General features: G+C 44.7%; 1 non-coding gene across 1 annotated transcript in view; it reads right to left on the reverse strand.

Annotated features, from left to right (window-relative positions):
• LOC123758410 (serine-rich adhesin for platelets) overlaps positions 1–17,690 on the reverse strand; it is a 90,341-nt gene extending 72,651 nt beyond the window's left edge. The window contains exons 1-2 of the transcript XR_011228089.1: positions 17,576–17,690; positions 4,195–5,028 (exon numbers count right to left, since the gene is read on the reverse strand). This is a non-coding gene — a transcript (serine-rich adhesin for platelets). The remainder of the gene's footprint in view (positions 1–4,194; positions 5,029–17,575) is intronic.
• Between the last annotated feature and the right edge of the window lie 297 nt (positions 17,691–17,987).

Below are 17,987 nucleotides of genomic sequence, written 5' to 3' on the forward strand. Positions count from 1 at the left end.
CGTAAAAAGAACCGAAAGGACCGCCAGGAGACGTCATACTGCCCCCAAGACGAAGCTCGCAGGTAAGACACCAACATAGAAGCCACCTGATCATCATAGAGATAATGATAAACCTGAGTCAAAAAGACCATACGCGAAGACTTGAGAAGATCGAGCCAGCCACGTGACGCACAGGGCCGATCGGTTGGAAGAGGCGGAGCCACGAGAAAACCTCCAGGTACGGATACTGGGCAAGCAGCACCTGAAACCACGGCTGGGCCGGCCACCACGGGGTCAAGAGGACTACTCTCCCCTAGTAGGTCTCCAAGCGAGTCAGGACCTGGAGCAACAGCTGAACCAGGGAAAAAGAGATACAGGAACCCCCACCTTGACCAGTCCTGCTGAAAGGCATCGACCCCAACGGCCTCGCAATCGGGGAAGGGCACCACACACTTGGGTAAGCGCCGCGACCACACTGACGCGAAGAGAACCACCTTGGGACACCCAAACGTCTGGCAGAGCCAATGGAGGGAGCTGGCATCAACCGACCATTCCGTGGAGAGGGAACGAAATGAGACAGGCCGTCGGCCAAGACGTTGGACACTCGGCGCACATGAACAACCAGGAGAGCCAAACCCTGAGAACTCAGCAGACGAATCACCCGAAGCGACCAGTGCCAAAGAGCCAAGGACTGCATTGAACCCCCTCAGTTCAGGCAATGAACCACCAGGGAGCAGTCCGAATGGAGCTGGATCATCGATCCGTGGGCGACCCGAACCCTCCAAAGCCCAAACCACACCGCTGCAAACTCCCGCACCATGCTGTGGGCTCGACGGAAGGACGAACCCCACCACCCCTGGCCGGCCTGGTGAGCACTAGCCACAAAGTCCCAGCCGAAAGACGAAGCATCCGTGAACACATTGAACGAGGGCTCGGGTAGGCGCCAAGGCACTGAACTCCGAAGAACCCGACAAGGAAGCTGGCGACGCAAAGCCCCCAGCGGGCAAACCCAGTGATTGCGAGAAAGGCAGAAGAGACGTCCCCAAAGGAACCAGAACAGCCGACAAAGCCAAACCCGACCCGGCAGGTAGACCATCATCGCGAACTTCAGGCTCCCACACAAACCCTCGAGCAACCGCCAAGTGACCCGGGAGCCCCCAGAAACAGACACAAGCGGGACCGCAGCCGGAGAGACTCCGGAGGAAGAGACAGGGAAATGGTCCAGGAGTCCCACACAAGACCCAGCCACGACCAAACCTGGGAGGGAACCAGATGGGACTTCCTCCAGTTCACCAAGAACCCGAACCCGGCGAGCTGGGAAAGCACCAAAACCCTGGCTAGCAGACAACTGGACCTGTTGGGAGCCCAAACCAGCCAGTTGTCGAGGTAGGCCAACACCCGAACACTTAACAGATGCAGACGAGCCACAACGACCCGTAAGGCGTGTGAACAGGCGAGATGCCAGATTCAACCCGAATGGGAGACAACGAAAGCGGTAACCTTGATGCCCCAAAACAAAACCGAACCAGTCCCTGAACCCCGGATGAATCGGGACGTGCCAATAAGCGTCCCGGAGGTCCGGGGACACTATCCAAGAACCCAGCTCTAATAGGAGCCGAACTTGAGAAGGCTTAGTCATCCGAAAGGAGGAGGCAATGAACCCAGGGGTTCAGACGGGACAAGTCCAGAATGAACCTCAGGTCCGCACAGTCCCGTTTCAGCACTCGAAACAAGACGGGAAACGCATCTGAGGGACAACGCCATTTCGACGGCACCCAAGTGAACCCATTCCAAAACAACTCGACAGAGCGCAGGAGAAGAGGCCTGCCCCACCAGCCCCCAAACCCCACGAAGGAGGAGGGGGCCACCCAATGCCATTGCAGGCCGAAGGAAACGAGCCGAAACGCCAACAAATCGTGGGACCAGGCATGAGCGAACAGTGCAAGCCTCCCCCCATCGCTCCGTCAACGAGGCGAACTGCGAAAGGGCCGGCGCCCCTTACGAGACCCAGAACCTCGCACAGAGCGAGCATTGCACCAACCAGATGAAGGCGAGTCAGTCCGAATGCAGAGCTGAATCCGAAACTGGCACCAATGGCCTACCATGACAAGTGGAACCCCGAGCCCTGGCATGACCTCTCCGGGAATGCCACCCCCTCCCCGGGACCCCCGGAGAACCAACAAGTCCCATATAGGACGGCAACTGGCCAAAGCAGCCTGAATATACTGCGCCACGGCCGAAGGAGCAAAAAAGCAAAGGACAAAAAGGCGAAGACATTCTAAGAGCCAAGGCCCAAGCCGATTCCAAGAAGGAGGCAAGCACCGCCTGCCGACACGTGAGCCAGGAACTGTAGAACAGGTAAACTGCATCCCACAAGTTCAGTGCAAAAAGCTTCAACAAGGCAGACACCGCGCGCCGCCGAGCCCAAGGCACCAGACCCCAGAAAGGCCCGAGCACCCCCACATCCTCCCAAGCCAGTCCGAAGACAGCATCCTCCCCAAGCCAGTCTGAAGACAGCTCCAGGAGGGAAAAGAAGAGCAAGGTCGAAGCCAAGAGGCCACGGGCATGCAAGTCCTCGGCCACCCGCGCACCCGAAAGGGAGGGAACCTGCACATGAGCTGCAGAACACCAACATCCCAGTGAAGGGCAGGAGCAAACAAGCACTCATTGAGGTGCTCAAGGTCGCCCCCCAGGAAAAGCTGAACCACCGTTGAGACCTCGCGCCACTCAAGCATGCGTGAATGACAGAAAAAATGCCAAGCCTCCAAAGCAAAAATAGGACAGTCCACCAGCCAGGACGACTCCAGAATCTCGTAACGGACCCAGAAAGAGAACGGATTCCCAAACTTGAAAGACGACGGATCCATCACCGAGGAGTAATCTGGGTCACGCTGGAGGTAAGACGACAGGGATGCCCGCACCTCAGACGGTTGGATGCGGAAAACTGAAAACCTCCGGAAAGACGAAACCGATGCACCCAAGGGAACACAGAACTGAACCCGGAGAAGGGCAGACGCCAAATTCAACTCGTACGCAGACAGGGTAAAAATAGAACCCCACTTCTTGTAACAATAAGCCCCGCTCCGAGGGGTAGAAAACCCCAGGCAGGGTCCAACTCAAGCCAAGAAAGTCGAACAGAAAGAGGGCCCACTGGTCAGACCCAGAGGCTTCAGAAGGGAGATTGGACTCAAATGCCTCCGTCACCACACCAGAAGGGGCATCTCCCAAGACCGCCCGAGACTCAAGACCATCTAACCCCTGCCCCGACTCCGAAACCCACAAAGGGTTTTGTGGGTTTCGGAGTCGGGGCAGACCAAAAAAGACGAGGGGGGGTGCAGACTGAACCAAGGTCGAAGCGACACCCACCCCCAAGTCCGGGTCCCTATAAGCAAAACGAGGTGAGCATCCGGGTGAGCAACCAACCTAGCGTGTTGCAACAACCTAAACCGAGCATGCAACACCTGCACCGCCTGTACCCGTAGAACATCATCTTGAGATTGGGTAAACTGAGTTGCGAGCAAGCAACAGAACTCACATGACTCCAGGTCAAAGGTGTCACTGACCCAACAGGCAGCGTGACAGACGCAAAAACCGTGAGGGTCACCCTGAGTCAAGGGGACCGAGCAACCCTCGAACTCGCACGAAGCGAGGGAGACTCCGGAGACACATCCATCGAACCCATACGCCCCTTTGCGGATTCCCAGGGTCCTGAGCACTTACTGGAAACTCATGCCTAGGTAATCCCAGGCAGGTTACTGCCTGGGATTACCTAGGCATGGGACATGATTACCTACCTGGGACATGCCTCTCTGAGGGGGGCCAGGTTCTGGCTCGTGGTCCCCGGTAGGTCCACAGAACTCCATACACATGACTGATGCCAAAGTCTGAAATTAGCATATCAGCCTAGTAAGCTCCGGGGAGCCGAAGGGTGCTCCTCCCAGAAATGCACAATTTCTACAAGAGGGTGGCAGCACCTTGAGGTACTACTTCCCCAAAAAAATGAATTGGGGAATTGTACGCAAAAATTTGTAATATTTCATCACAATGGACAATTTGTTAAACTTCTTGCTACCATATTGTCATCAAAAATGCCTGGGCCTCAGTTGGACTGCATGAGTAGAAGAACTCCTGAAACTGGTTACAGGTAAACATGTAATTCTATTCCTTCAATTAATGTAATAAAGTATAATTTTTCAAATGTTAGAAATTACTTACCCGAGAGCTTTATGAGCTTACTGCCATTACTTGTAATTATCGAGCCAAAATTGTGCCAATCTTGAAGAGAAAAACTTCCACCATTTTCTTCACACACACTACGAAGCCGATCATATGGAATGAATAACTCTCCATCCACCAACAGTTGATGATAAATGTTTATTGGAGTAACACCTTCGAACTCCTTCTCTCGTGGCTCGTGTGCAATGTCTAATATTGCTGGAAGTGACACTGGTTCTGATCTACGAGGTGCAGTAGTTTTACCGTTACTTGAATTTAAACTAATAAACTTATCATGATTAAGATCTGATATCCTTTTTTGATTAGGATTCAAACTAAGAAATTCTTCATTCTTAAAATAAAATTGTGCTTTTGATCCAGACACAACCACAGGTAAACTTGCACGCCTATAAGAATCAGCCAGTGATTTAGCATAGGAGCTTTTAAAATTTCGTGACGGTGAGGAAGTACAAGACGCATCTTTCAAGAAGGATATCTCTGACACAACTTCAAAGTCTTCCTCCTCCTCCTCCTCCCCCTCCCCTTCTTCGTGCCTAACTTCATCTTTGGTTGTATTATTTAGTGTTTCAGCCTTCCATACCCTACTGGCACACGGCTCCTCACAGACATCATCATCGTTATCTTTCAACTGAACGGGACTGAGGCAATATTCCTTATTTTCTTGAGAACTGCAGTTGATTAGCGAAGAGGGACCACTGTTAACTTCATTCACATGGCTGATCTCGTGTACATGCTGGTTAATGTGTGTATGGCCAGGTTGGCCATTTCTGTTTCCCTGCTGCCCATCTGTGTCCATTATGCATCATGAGCTCACTGTAACAAGATAATAAACATTTCACTAAGATAAATACATGTAATTTAATGTCAAAATATAGATTAAATGTTTGTTTGCAATAATATTTTAATGTAATTTGGCTAATACAGAATACTGTACCAATGGGTGCAGGAGAGAGATGCATGTGCAAAACAAACACAAACACACTTTGGTCAATAAGACAAGACCTCTCCAAGGAAGACAGAGAAAAGATGAAAATGAACCTAATTGAGGCAAAACGTCTAAATGGGGATAGAAATGAAGAAGACAGAAATCCTTTTTTTTACAAAGTGACAGGGACTGGAAAGCTAGTGAAATGGTACATAAAAACAAAGCAACAAGATCAGTAGTGGAAGGGGGAGTAAAGAGCAAAGGAAAAGGGAACATGTTCCTGAAAATTGTATATACCAACATAGATGGAGTGAGGTCAAAAACTTTGGAGTTGCAAGATATAATCCAGCTTAGGGTCCCAGATATTGTTGCATTATCAGAGACGAAACTTGACGGAAATATAATAAATGAAGTCATATTCCCAAGAGGCTATTCAGTTTGGAGACGTGACAGGAAAACTAGGAAGGGAGGAGGAGTGGCTGTACTGGTGAAAAAACACCTGAAGGTAAAAAGAGTTAATATTTGAAAACCCTCGAGATATTGACATAATGGCATTGCAGGTCTGGAATCAGGATGATAAGCTGATAATTGTAAATGCCTACAGCCCACCAGCAAGCAACACATGGACAAAGGAAGAACTGGATGACAAACGAGAGGGTCTCATAATGGTCATGAGAGATATTATTGTACAAGCAGATAAAGATAAATCACGACTGTTGATACTGGGGGACTTCAACTTCAAAGCAATAGACTGGGAGGCCTATGAAGCAAGAACGGAGGACTTTTGGACATGCAGATTTGTGAACCTCATTCTGGAGACATTCTTGTATCAACACATAAAGCAGGCCACAAGAATGAGGGAAGGAGATGTACTGTCTGTACTGGATCTAGTATTCACCAGGAAAGAAGAAGAGATATTTGACATCCAGTACCTTCCTCCCTTGGGAAAGAGTGATCACGTCCTGTTAGACATTGATTATGCTTTAAGATATCATCTAGAAGAAAATGGGGACATTGAAACAGTTGATAAACTTGATTTAAGGAGAGGACACTATGGTGACCTTAGAAATTTTTTTAGTGAGTGTAATTGGACAGAATTGTTGCTAGGCAGGGAAGTAAATGAAATGTATGCCAAATTTTTAAAAATATACGAGGAAGGCACACAATCATTCATACCAAAACAGAGATGCAGGGCCAGAAAACAGGATTGGTTCGACAGAAATTGTGAGAGGGCAAGAGACCAAAAGACACAAAAATGGAATCAGTATAGGAAGAGGCCAAACCACAAACATACTAGCGATACAAAGATGCGAGAAACAACTATACAACAATGTAAGGAGAGAGGCAGAAAGAAATTTTGAAAAAGGGATAGCGGATAAATGTAAAACAGAACCGGGCCTATTCTACAAATTCATAAACAACAAATTGCAGGTAAAGGATAATATCCAGAGGTTGAAAATGGGAAACAGATTCACAGAAGATGAAAAGGAAATGTGTGAAACACTAAACGAAAAGTTCCAAAGTGTGTTTGTACAAAATGAAATCTTTAGGGAACCAGATACAATAAGAATTCCAGAGAACAACATAGAGCACATAGAGGTGTCTAGAGACGAAGTGCAAAAAATGCTCAAGGAGCTAAGTAAGAACAAAGCAGTTGGTCCAGATGGAGTTTCACCATGGGTTCTGAGAGAATGTGCACCTGAGCTCAGCATTTCACTTCAACTGATTTTTCAGGCATCCCTGTGTACAGGAGCTGTAGCTGATGTGTGGAAAAAGGCTAACATAGTTCCAATCTACAAAAGTGGAAACAGGGAAGACCCCCTTAATTATAGACCTGTATCATTGACAAGTGTAATAGTCAAAATATTGGAAAAAATAATTAAAACTAAATGGGTAGAACACTTGGAGGAAAACGACATAATATCAGACAGACAGTATGGTTTTCGATCTGGAAGATCCTGTGTAACGAACTTGCTCAGTTTTTATGATCGAGCCACAGAGATTTTACAGGAAAGAGATGGTTGTGTTGACTGCATCTATCTGGACCTAAAAAAGGCTTTCGACAGAGTTCCCCATAAGAGGTTGTTCTGGAAACTGGAACATATTGGAGGAGTGACAGGTAAGCTACTAACATGGATGAAAAATTTCCTAACTGACAGAAAAATGAGGGCCATAATCAGAGGCAAGGTATCGGATTGGAGGAATGTCACGAGTGGAGTACCTCAGGGTTCAGTTCTTGCACCGGTAATGTTCATTGTCTACATAAACGATCTACCAGTGGGAATACACAATTACATGAACATGTTTGCTGATGATGCTAAGATAATAGGAAGGATAAGAAACTTAGATGATTGTCATGTCCTTCAAGAAGACCTGGACAAAATAAGTATATGGAGCAACACTTGGCAAATGGAATTTAATGTGAATAAATGCCATGTTATGGAATGTGGAATTGGAGAACATAGACCCCACACAACCTATAAATTATGTGAGAAATCTTTAAAGAATTCTGATAAAGAAAAGGATCTAGGGGTGGTTTTAGATAGAAAAATGTCACCTGAGGACCACATTAAGAACATTGTGCGAGGAGCCTATGCTACACTTTCTAACCTTAGAATTGCTTTTAAATACATGGATGGAGAAATACTAAAGAAATTGTTCACGACTTTTATTAGACCAAAGCTGGAATATGCAGCGGTTGTATGGTGCCCATATCTTAAGAAGCACATCAACAAACTGGAAAAGGTGCAACGACATGCCACTAAGTGGCTCCCAGAACTGAAGGACAAGAGCTACGAGGAGAGATTAGAGGCATTAAATATGTCAAAACTAGAAGACAGAAGAAAAAGAGGTGATATGATCACTACATACAAAATAGTAACAGGAATTGATAAAATCGACAGGGAAGATTTCCTGAGACCTAGCACTTCAAGAACAAGAGGTCATAGATTTAAACTAGCTAAACACAGATGCCGAAGAAATATAAGAAAATTCACCTTCGCAAACAGAGTGGTAGACGGTTGGAACAAGTTAACACTTTCGCGCTATCTGGACGCGCCGGCGCGTTCGGTTTCGTCTAACGTAAACGCATAGTGGACATAAAGTTATGTCAACTTTTAAAATATTTGTATAAAATTCAATTTTTATCCGATTTACTTTGGGTTTGTTTCAAACTGCGCGCTATGAGGCTCTCTTTCTCACCACTAGGCTGCATGGTACAATAAGTTCATGAAAGGTGTGAATAACTTCGATCAAATGGTATTTTGTCCCAAACGGGTTGCAGGTGGGTGACTTTAGCCGTTTATACTGGTAATTCTTCCCCCATATCATGTATTATATGCATATGTCTGTTTAGGGAATTTTATTCCGATCAATATACAACCAAAAATAACTGTGTGCAACAAGTATAATCTTGACAAACATAACAAAAGTAAAAATATTTCGTGTGTGTTTGACGCTCACTGATATGTTCCAGCGTTGTTTTATATTTGTCGCTATTCTAACTTACGCTTTGTTGATATTTTTTACCTATGGGCACATAGAACATTCTATTGCGAACACATTGACATAAAAATGAATGACGTACATAGAAAATTAATGTCATGAGAGTGAAATAAGTATAAACTTTCAAAGCGCCGTGCGTCGTCCCGTCACCGATACCGGGTAACAATTTCACCACTTCACACACTCTTGCGGGCGGGCTGCATCATTATTCTACGCTTATATTCATATCACCGTGTTGGGAATTTCATTGCGAGTCCATTGATACCAAAATTAACGCTGTAGAACAAGTGTGGAGGTGATTACAATCCCAAGAGTAAAAACATTTTGTTGCTGATGGGCGCTCACGGCGAGTCATCTACGTAGTTATTTATTTGGTGCTGGTATCCCTATATGTTTCGTGACTTATTTTACTAATGTTCTTCTAGAGAATTTTATTGCGAACACGTTGGTACCAAAATGAAATACGTAGCATGAGAACTAAGGTCAGAAGAGTAAAAAGAGTATACACATTTTTGTTTTTACGCTTAAGCGATAAAAACGCAGCGCGCACATTCGGTTGGCTGAGTGACCTTTGCGGAGAGCGCGAAAGTGTTAAATGAGAAGGTGGTGGAGGCCAAAACCGTCAGTGGTTTCAAAGCATTATATGACAAAGAGTGCTGGGGAGACGGGACACCACGAGCGTAGCTCTCATCCTGTAACTACACTTAGGTAATTACACACACACACACACACAGACTTGCAGCAGAGGAGCTCCAGCATATTTCAACAATCCTAAGTATTGTAGTACAGGTTGATGGTAGTGAGTGGTGTCCCAGAGAACATAAAGGTATAGTGCTCTTGAAAAATAGGTGAGATAACAGGAAAGTGCTAAGGGAAGTGAAAAATCGGATGAGAAAAAGTTGCCCTAGTGTTTACAGTGCAGAGAAGAACATTCAAGATGGCCACTGGCAAGGGGAAAAACAAAACAGAGCTTGATTTTGAGGGATTCAATTAAGAAAGCATTGATATTAGCAGTCTACATAACAAGTTGGTAAATTTAGATACTATAGTGAACTCTCATGTAGAAATAATTAGTAAATTGAAAGAAAGTAATGACCATTTGAATAGCAAAGTTTTATGTCTTGAGGGTTTAGTGAAAGACTTGCGCAAGAATAAGAATCAATTGGAAACAAATTGCAAAGCCATGGAAGAAGAAAATAAACTCTTAAAAATAGCTTTGGAAGAAGTTAAAGTAAATTTAAACATAAATGACTACAATAGGTTAGGCAAGGAAATTCAACAGGAGAAACAGCTTTTGTCAGCACAGATGGAGGAAGTTACACAGGGAATAGAACAATGCAAGAAAGATATGCAACTCACTTATGCACAAGTGGCCAAGGAGAAGGAAAAAAATAGAAGAAGCAGTAAAGGAAGTCAAACACTGCAGCAACCAAGATAAAACAAACATTAGGCTGGAAGTGAGAAAAGAATTGGCATCTAACCCGAACTTGGTGCAAAACACAGTTGATCGGAGTAAGTCCCTGATCATTTTTGGCTGCAAAGAAAAGGTGATAACATCTAGGTCAGAAAGAGCTGTAGAAGAAGCTAAAGTAGTAGATAAAATTGTTGGCCTCGTGGAAGGTCTTACAACCATAGAGAATGCGTGTGACTACAGGAGAATAGGCAGGTACGTAAAAGGGAAAGATCGCCCTTTGAGGATCACCCTAAACGGTGCCAAACAGATGGAAGTACTAAGGAATGCTAGAAAAAATTGCAAAGTGATGAGGATGGGAAAGGGTGGTCGTTAAGACGAGATCTTTCAAAAGAAGATAGAGAGAAGCTGAAACTGAACCTCGCCGAGGCAAAACATTTAAATGAGAGCAGGAATGCAGAAGAAATAAATTCTTTTTTCTACAAAGTGATAGGGGTAGGCAAACCAGTAAAGTGGTACATAAAGGCAAACCGACAAAATCAATAGAGAGAGGGGGAGTGAAGAATAAGGAGAGGGGGGAACAAGTTCCTGAAGATTGCATACACCAACATAGATGGAGTGAGATCGAAGATACTGGAGTTAAGTGATGTAGTACAGCTGCAGACACCAGACATTGTTGCACTCACGGAGACAAAACTTGAAGATGTAATTTTAAATGAGGTCATGTTCCCAAGGGGCTACTCACTTTGGAGACGGGACAGAAAAATTAGGAAAGGCGGTGGCGTTGCTGTGCTGGTAAAAGAACACCTAAAGGTGAGCGAAATAATGACTGCCAATCCACAAGAAGTTGACATAATAGCACTAGAGATCTGCCATGAGGATGATAAACTAATGATAATAAATGCATATAGTCCACCGCCAAGCAGCACATGGTCAAAGGAGGAGCTAGATAGTAAACGTGAAGGTCTTATAACAATCATGAGAGAGATTATAGCGAGAACGGATAACGATAGATCACGACTGTTGATAGTCGGTGACTTCAACTTGAAATCCATAGACTGGGAAGCATATGAAGCTAAAACAGAAGATTTTTGGACCTGTAAATTTGTAGACCTCATCCTGGAAACATTCTTGTATCAACATGTTAAACAAGCTACGAGGATGAGGGAAGGGGACATTCCCTCCATGCTAGTTTTGATATTTACCAGGAAGGAGGAAGAGATATTTGACATTCAGTACCTTCCTCCCTTGGGTAAAAGTGACCATGTCTTTTTGGGAATAAAGTATGCAATGCGTTATAAGCTGGAAGAAAATAAGGAGGTTGAAGCAGTTGAAAAACCAGACTTCAGGAGAGGACATTATGGTGACCTCAGAATTTTTTTTAGTGAGTATAATTGGACAGACTTGATGCTAGGCAAGGAAGTGAATGAGAAGTATGTCAAGTTTTGTGAAATATATGATAAAGGCACAAAAAAATTTATACCAAAACAGAGATGCAGAACTAGGAAACAAGATTGGTTCAATAGAAATTGCGAGAGGGCTAGAGACCAAAAGACACAAAAATGGAATCAATACAGGAAGAGGCCGAACCCCCAAACATACCAGCGATACAAAGATGCGAGAAACAACTACACGGCAGTGAGGAGAGAGGCAGAAAGAAATTTTGAAAAAGGGATTGCAGACAAATGTAAAACAGAACCAGGTCTATTCTATAAATTCATAAACAACAAATTGCAGGTAAAGGATAATATTCAGAGGTTGAAAATGGGAAATAGATTCACGGAAGATGAAAAGGAAATGTGTGAAACACTAAACGAAAAGTTCCAAAGTGTGTTTGTACAAAATGAAATCTTTAGGGAACCAGATACAATAAGAATTCCAGAGAACAACATAGAACACATAGAGGTGTCTAGAGACGAAGTGGAAAAAATGCTCAAGGAGCTCGGTAAGAACAAAGCAGCTGGCCCAGATGGCGTTTCACCATGGGTTCTGAGAGAATGTGCATCTGAGCTCAGCATTCCACTTCACCTGATCTTTCAGGCATCCCTGTGTACAGGAATCGTAGCAGACGTGTGGAAACAGGCTAACATAGTTCCAATCTACAAAAGTGGCAGCAGGGAAGACCCCCTCAATTATAGACCTGTATCATTGACAAGTGTAATAGTGAAAGTATTGGAAAAACTAATCAAAACTAAATGGGTAGAACACCTAGAAAGAAATGATATAATATCAGACAGACAGTATGGTTTTCGATCTGGAAGATCCTGTGTATCGAATTTACTCAGTTTCTATGATCGAGCCACAGAGATATTACAGGAAAGAGATGGTTGGGTTGACTGCATCTATCTGGACCTAAAAAAGGCTTTCGACAGAGTTCCACATAAGAGGGTGTTCTGGAAACTGGAAAATATTGGAGGGGTGACAGGTAAGCTTCTATCATGGATGAAAAATTTTCTGACTGATAGAAAAATGAGGGCAGTGATCAGAGGCAATGTATCGGAATGGAGAAATGTCACAAGTGGAGTACCACAGGGTTCAGTTCTTGCACCAGTGATGTTTATTGTGTACATAAATGATCTACCAGTTGGTATACAGAATTATATGAACATGTTTGCTGATGATGCTAAGATAATAGGAAGGATAAGAAATTTAGATGATTGTCATGCCCTTCAAGAAGACCTGGACAAAATAAGTAGATGGAGCACCACTTGGCAAATGGAATTTAATGTTAATAAATGTCATGTTATGGAATGTGGAATAGGAGAACATAGACCCCACACAACCTATATATTATGTGAGAAATCTTTAAAGAATTCTGATAAAGAAAGAGATCTAGGGGTGGTTCTAGATAGAAAACTATCACCTGAGGACCACATAAAGAATATTGTGCAAAGAGCCTATGCTATGCTTTCTAACTTCAGAATTGCATTTAAATACATGGATGGCGATATACTAAAGAAATTGTTCATGACTTTTGTTAGGCCAAAGCTAGAATATGCAGTTGTTGTGTGGTGCCCATATCTTAAGAAGCACATCAACAAACTGGAAAAGGTGCAAAGACATGCTACTAAGTGGCTAACAGAACTGAAGGGTAAGAGCTACGAGGAGAGGTTAGAAGCATTAACCCTTAAACTGCGCAACGCGCCTGCAGGCTCGCGTCTGGTTTGCGCAACGCGCCTCCAGGTATTTTGATTTTTCACGTTCCATTCAAAACTGGCGCGCGGTGACGCGGGTATGGTATGGGTGGGTGGGGGCCCCAGTGATCGTCCGCCATCTTAAAAAAAAATCCCAGCATGCCCTGCGGCCGTGGGGAGCCTCAGTTTCACGGCAGCAACCATGTCTGACGCATACTCTACGAGCTCCCGCTCCACGGTGACCCGCGGTCATGGAAAACAACTCTCTGAGGAGGAAATACGCGATATTTTGTATGATGACGGTGCTCTGGATGATGACCTGGACTATGATCCAGAGAAAGACCTAACTCAGAGATCTGATACGAGTGAGGAAGAGACAGAATTGGAAGATGTGGCGAGTGTGTGGGGTACTCGTGCCTCGCCCGGCCTGCCTCGCCGCCCTGGGTCAACACCGTTATCATCACCACCATCATGTATGTCCCCAGACACTAGTAGTTTATTCAGTGATAGTACATGTGACGAATCTTTCTCGGGCTTCAGTGACATTGGCTCCGATACGAGTAGTGTGGACGACCCGAGTACGAGCAGTGGTGGTGTTACCAGGCGGGGTTTTGCTACCTCAGCAACACGCCGCGGCAGGCGGCAGCGTGCCTCACAGCATGTGGACAACGACAGTGGCCCCTCAACATCATTTATTCGTGGTAGGTGTACAGTACGTAAATCTGCCTCAGCGCCTAGCATACCCTCACGCAGCTCCAGCAGAAGCAGCGGACGACGTAGCCATAGTTTTGGTGCTCGTGGTGGTGTTGGCCGTGGTGTTGGCACCAACACCAAACCCCCTGGTGTACTTGTGTGGGAGGATTGCACCACATTTGTCCCTCAAATACCAACATTTGATGATAGCGATTTTGGTGTTACACCATTATTCCCATATACTGGTGATGATATGGCAGACATGGAATATTTTCAGGCATATTTTGACAATGTATTCATGACGCATCTTGTGACTGAGACAAACAGGTTCGCTCACAGCCTCATAGACGAAGGTATTTTACCTGCCTCACGGCTCACACGATGGAAGGACATGACAATCGACGAAATGTACGTGTTTCTGGCACTCTGTATGATGATGAAGCTCTCTGAGAAAGCTGTCATCCAGGATTATTGGAGCAAAGACAGCCTTGTTCCATCGCCTGTGTTCAACCGGTACATGTCACGTGATAGGTTTCTCTTGATTCTCAGGTACCTGCATTTCGAGAATAATGCAAATGAGGACAGACACGACAGACTGTGGAAAGTACGGAAGATGTTCAGTGACATGAGAGGGAAGTTCAGGGATTATTTTGTACCTGGACAGAATGTGGTTATTGACGAGTCGCTTGTACTGTTCAAGGGGCGACTGGCATTCAAGCAGTACATTCCATCAAAGCGGCACCGATTTGGACTGAAGTTTTTTGTGCTATGCGACTGTGAGACTGGTATTGTCTTGGACATGATATTATATTCTGGTACAGACGTCGACATACCGGCTCAAGATGAACACGGGTTCTCTGGCAGTGTTGTAAAAACCCTGATGGAACCGTTGCTGAACAAGGGGCATGTACTGTACACCGACAACTATTACACCAGCCCCTTATTGACCAGATACCTCCTTGCCCACAACACCGGCATATGTGGCACTGTGAAGAGCCACAGGAAGGAAATGCCAGTGTTCGGTATAGCTATAGCTGTGGGCGAGTGCCAGCTGCGCAAGTGTGACAACATGCTGTCAGTGCAGTGGGAGGACAGACGCGAGGTGAATATGCTGACTACGATTCACACCGGTGCCATGTTGGACAGTGGGAAAGTCCACTTTCAGACACGCAACACCGTGTATAAGCCAGACTGTGTCAAGCCAGACTGTGTCATAGACTATAACGTGAACATGCGCCTCGTCGATAAGTGTGACATGATGCTTGGTGGAGTGGAGTGCGTGCGCAAGTCTGTGAAGTGGACTAAAAAGTTCTTCTTCCACCTCATGGATGTTGCAGTGCTCAACTGCTTCAATATGTACTTAGTTAAATCTGGCAGGAGACCGTCTATACGTACATTCAGTGCTGGTGTTGTGTCACAGCTGCTAGTAAAGTATTGCAAGGAGGGTTCTGTTGTACCGCGCGGAGTGCAAGCAACAATGCCACATGCAGCTCCAGACAGATTGAGGGGTAATGAGAACTTCGGAGTACATATGCTCGAGTATATGCCAGGCACAGCATCACGGGAGAAGGGTAAACGTGCGTGTATAGTATGCAGGAACACTACCCGCAGAGAACAGAAACGAAGATGTATCAGCACCTGGTGCGTGGAGTGCAAGGTGCCACTCTGCCCCGTTGGCTGTTTCGCAGCATATCACACACTCGCGGAGTACTGAGTGTGTTTATGGTGTGTGTATATAGTGTGTGATACTGTACAGTGTGTATATAAAGTGTAAATTTAAATTTATTAGGCATGATACATTGGAAATTGTGCAGGATAAGTGAACCTGTTTGCGATGCACGTAACACAGTGTCTACGGACAGTACGGATGTTGTACTGCGATATTATAGTGTACGTGTTCATTATACATTGGATTGGCACATAAAAACAATGAAAATGTATTTGGAAATGTGCGCAATAAATGAACGAAAATATATTCGCAGCAACTCGCGCGCCCCGCCCCGAGCGCCCCACTGCCCCCGAGAGCTTACGCCACGGGCGCACGGGGAATGATGACGTCACGCCCCAACTTCCGGACCCCATAGCAGCCAAAGTAAGTACAATTTCGAATTTTTTTTTACATACCCATACTCAGGGAAGGGTTTTTGACACTTTAAAAAGAAAAAAGAATTTTTTCCAGAGAATTTATTTCCTGCGCACTGCGGGGGTGTCACATTTGGAGGCAACGCAGTTAAGGGGTTAAACATGCCAAAACTAGAAGACAGAAGAAAAAGAGGTGATATGATCACTACATACAAAATAGTAACAGGAATTGATAAAATCGACAGGGAAGATTTCCTGAGACCTGGCACTTCAAGAACAAGAGGCCATAGATTTAAACTAGCTAAACACAGATGCCGAAGAAATATAAGAAAATTCACCTTCGCAAATAGAGTGGTAGACGGTTGGAACAAGTTAAGTGAGAAGGTGGTGGAGGCCAAGACCGTCAGTAGTTTCAAAGCGTTATATGACAAAGAGTGCTGGGAAGACGGGACACCACGAGCGTAGCTCTCATCCTGTAACTACACTTAGGTAATTACACTTAGGTAATTACACACTTTAATTTATTTAAAATTTGATAGGCAAGAATTAATATAGGCAATATTATGTAGGTATATTATACATGCAATATAGGTATATTAATAATAGGCAAGAAAAAATACATTAATTTATTTTAAAATTGCATTTAAATACATGGATGGCAATATACTAAAGAAATTGTTCACAACTTTTGTTAGGCCATTGTTCACAACTTTTGTTAGGCCAAAGCTCAAATACACAGCGGTTGTGTGGTGCCCATATCTTAAGAAGCACATCAACAAACTGGAAAAGGTGCAAAGACATGCTACTAAGTGGCTCCCAGAACTGAAGGGCAAGAGCTACAAGGAGAGGTTAGAGCCATTAAATATGGCAAAACTTAAAGACAGAAGAAAAAGAATTGATATGATTACTACGTACAAAACAGTAACAGGAATTGTTAAAATCGACAGGGAAGATTTCCCGAGACCTGGAACTTCAAGACCAAGAGGTCATAGATTTAAACTAATTAAACAAAGATGCCGTAGAAATGTAAGAAAATTCACTTTCACAGTGGTAGACGATTCGAACAAGTTAGGTGAGAAGGTGGTGGAGGCCAAGACCATCAGTAGTTTCAAGGCGTTATATGACAAAGAGTGCTGGGAAGACGGGACACCACGAGCGCAGCTCTCCTACACTTAGGTAATTATACACATACATACATACATATTAAGGGTCCTGGTAGTACAATCGGGTTCGTTCTCAACTCACAATCGAGAATTCTGGGTTCGAATCCCTGGTGGGACACAAATGGTTAGCCACATTTCCTTTCACCTAATATGTCTCTTCACCTAGCAGTAAGTAGGTACTCAGAAGTTAGTCAGCTTGTTGTGAGGTTGCATCCTGGGTGGGGTCAGTAATTTGGCCTCGGGGGAGGACCTCGATAATAGCCTAACGTATATGAACACACTCAGGCTTCCTGTCCCCCCACACATTTATTATATATATATAAACATTAACAACCTATATACTCATTGCTCAACAGTCATAATAAGTGTTAAATAGGCAATAAAAGCTACCACACTGGTGTTGTGAAGCGGACAGATGACGACAACAAGAGTGCGAAGCTGTGGTTACCTCCTCAAGTTTCACCACCCGCAGGTAATTGATCACTTAATTGCATTATTGCAAAGTGAATCAAATTAGCTCATGTTGCAGCTCCCTGCAGGGCCACGCACCCTCCCACCTATCAGGCTGCTGGCATGCAAGCTGGACAGGTAAGGTAGCTTACCAAAGTGATGTGTATTTTCATGGTGAAGGGACAGACCGTCTGGGACTCTGGGAACAACAACAACAAAGGCGCTGATTGGCTGACACCGGAAGGCTGACGGTCGCCAGGCGCAGCTTCCGTTGGATTTCTATCAATTTCTAAACATATGTATATATATAATGTACTATGAATTGTTTAAGTATATATTTTGGTAATTAAATAATGGTTTCTTGCAAAATACGTATGGCGTTTTCAGAAGTAAGTTGCTGTCTTCTCCCT

Source organism: Procambarus clarkii, chromosome 11 (genome assembly GCF_040958095.1).
Source record: "Procambarus clarkii isolate CNS0578487 chromosome 11, FALCON_Pclarkii_2.0, whole genome shotgun sequence".
NCBI lineage: Eukaryota > Metazoa > Arthropoda > Malacostraca > Decapoda > Cambaridae > Procambarus > Procambarus clarkii.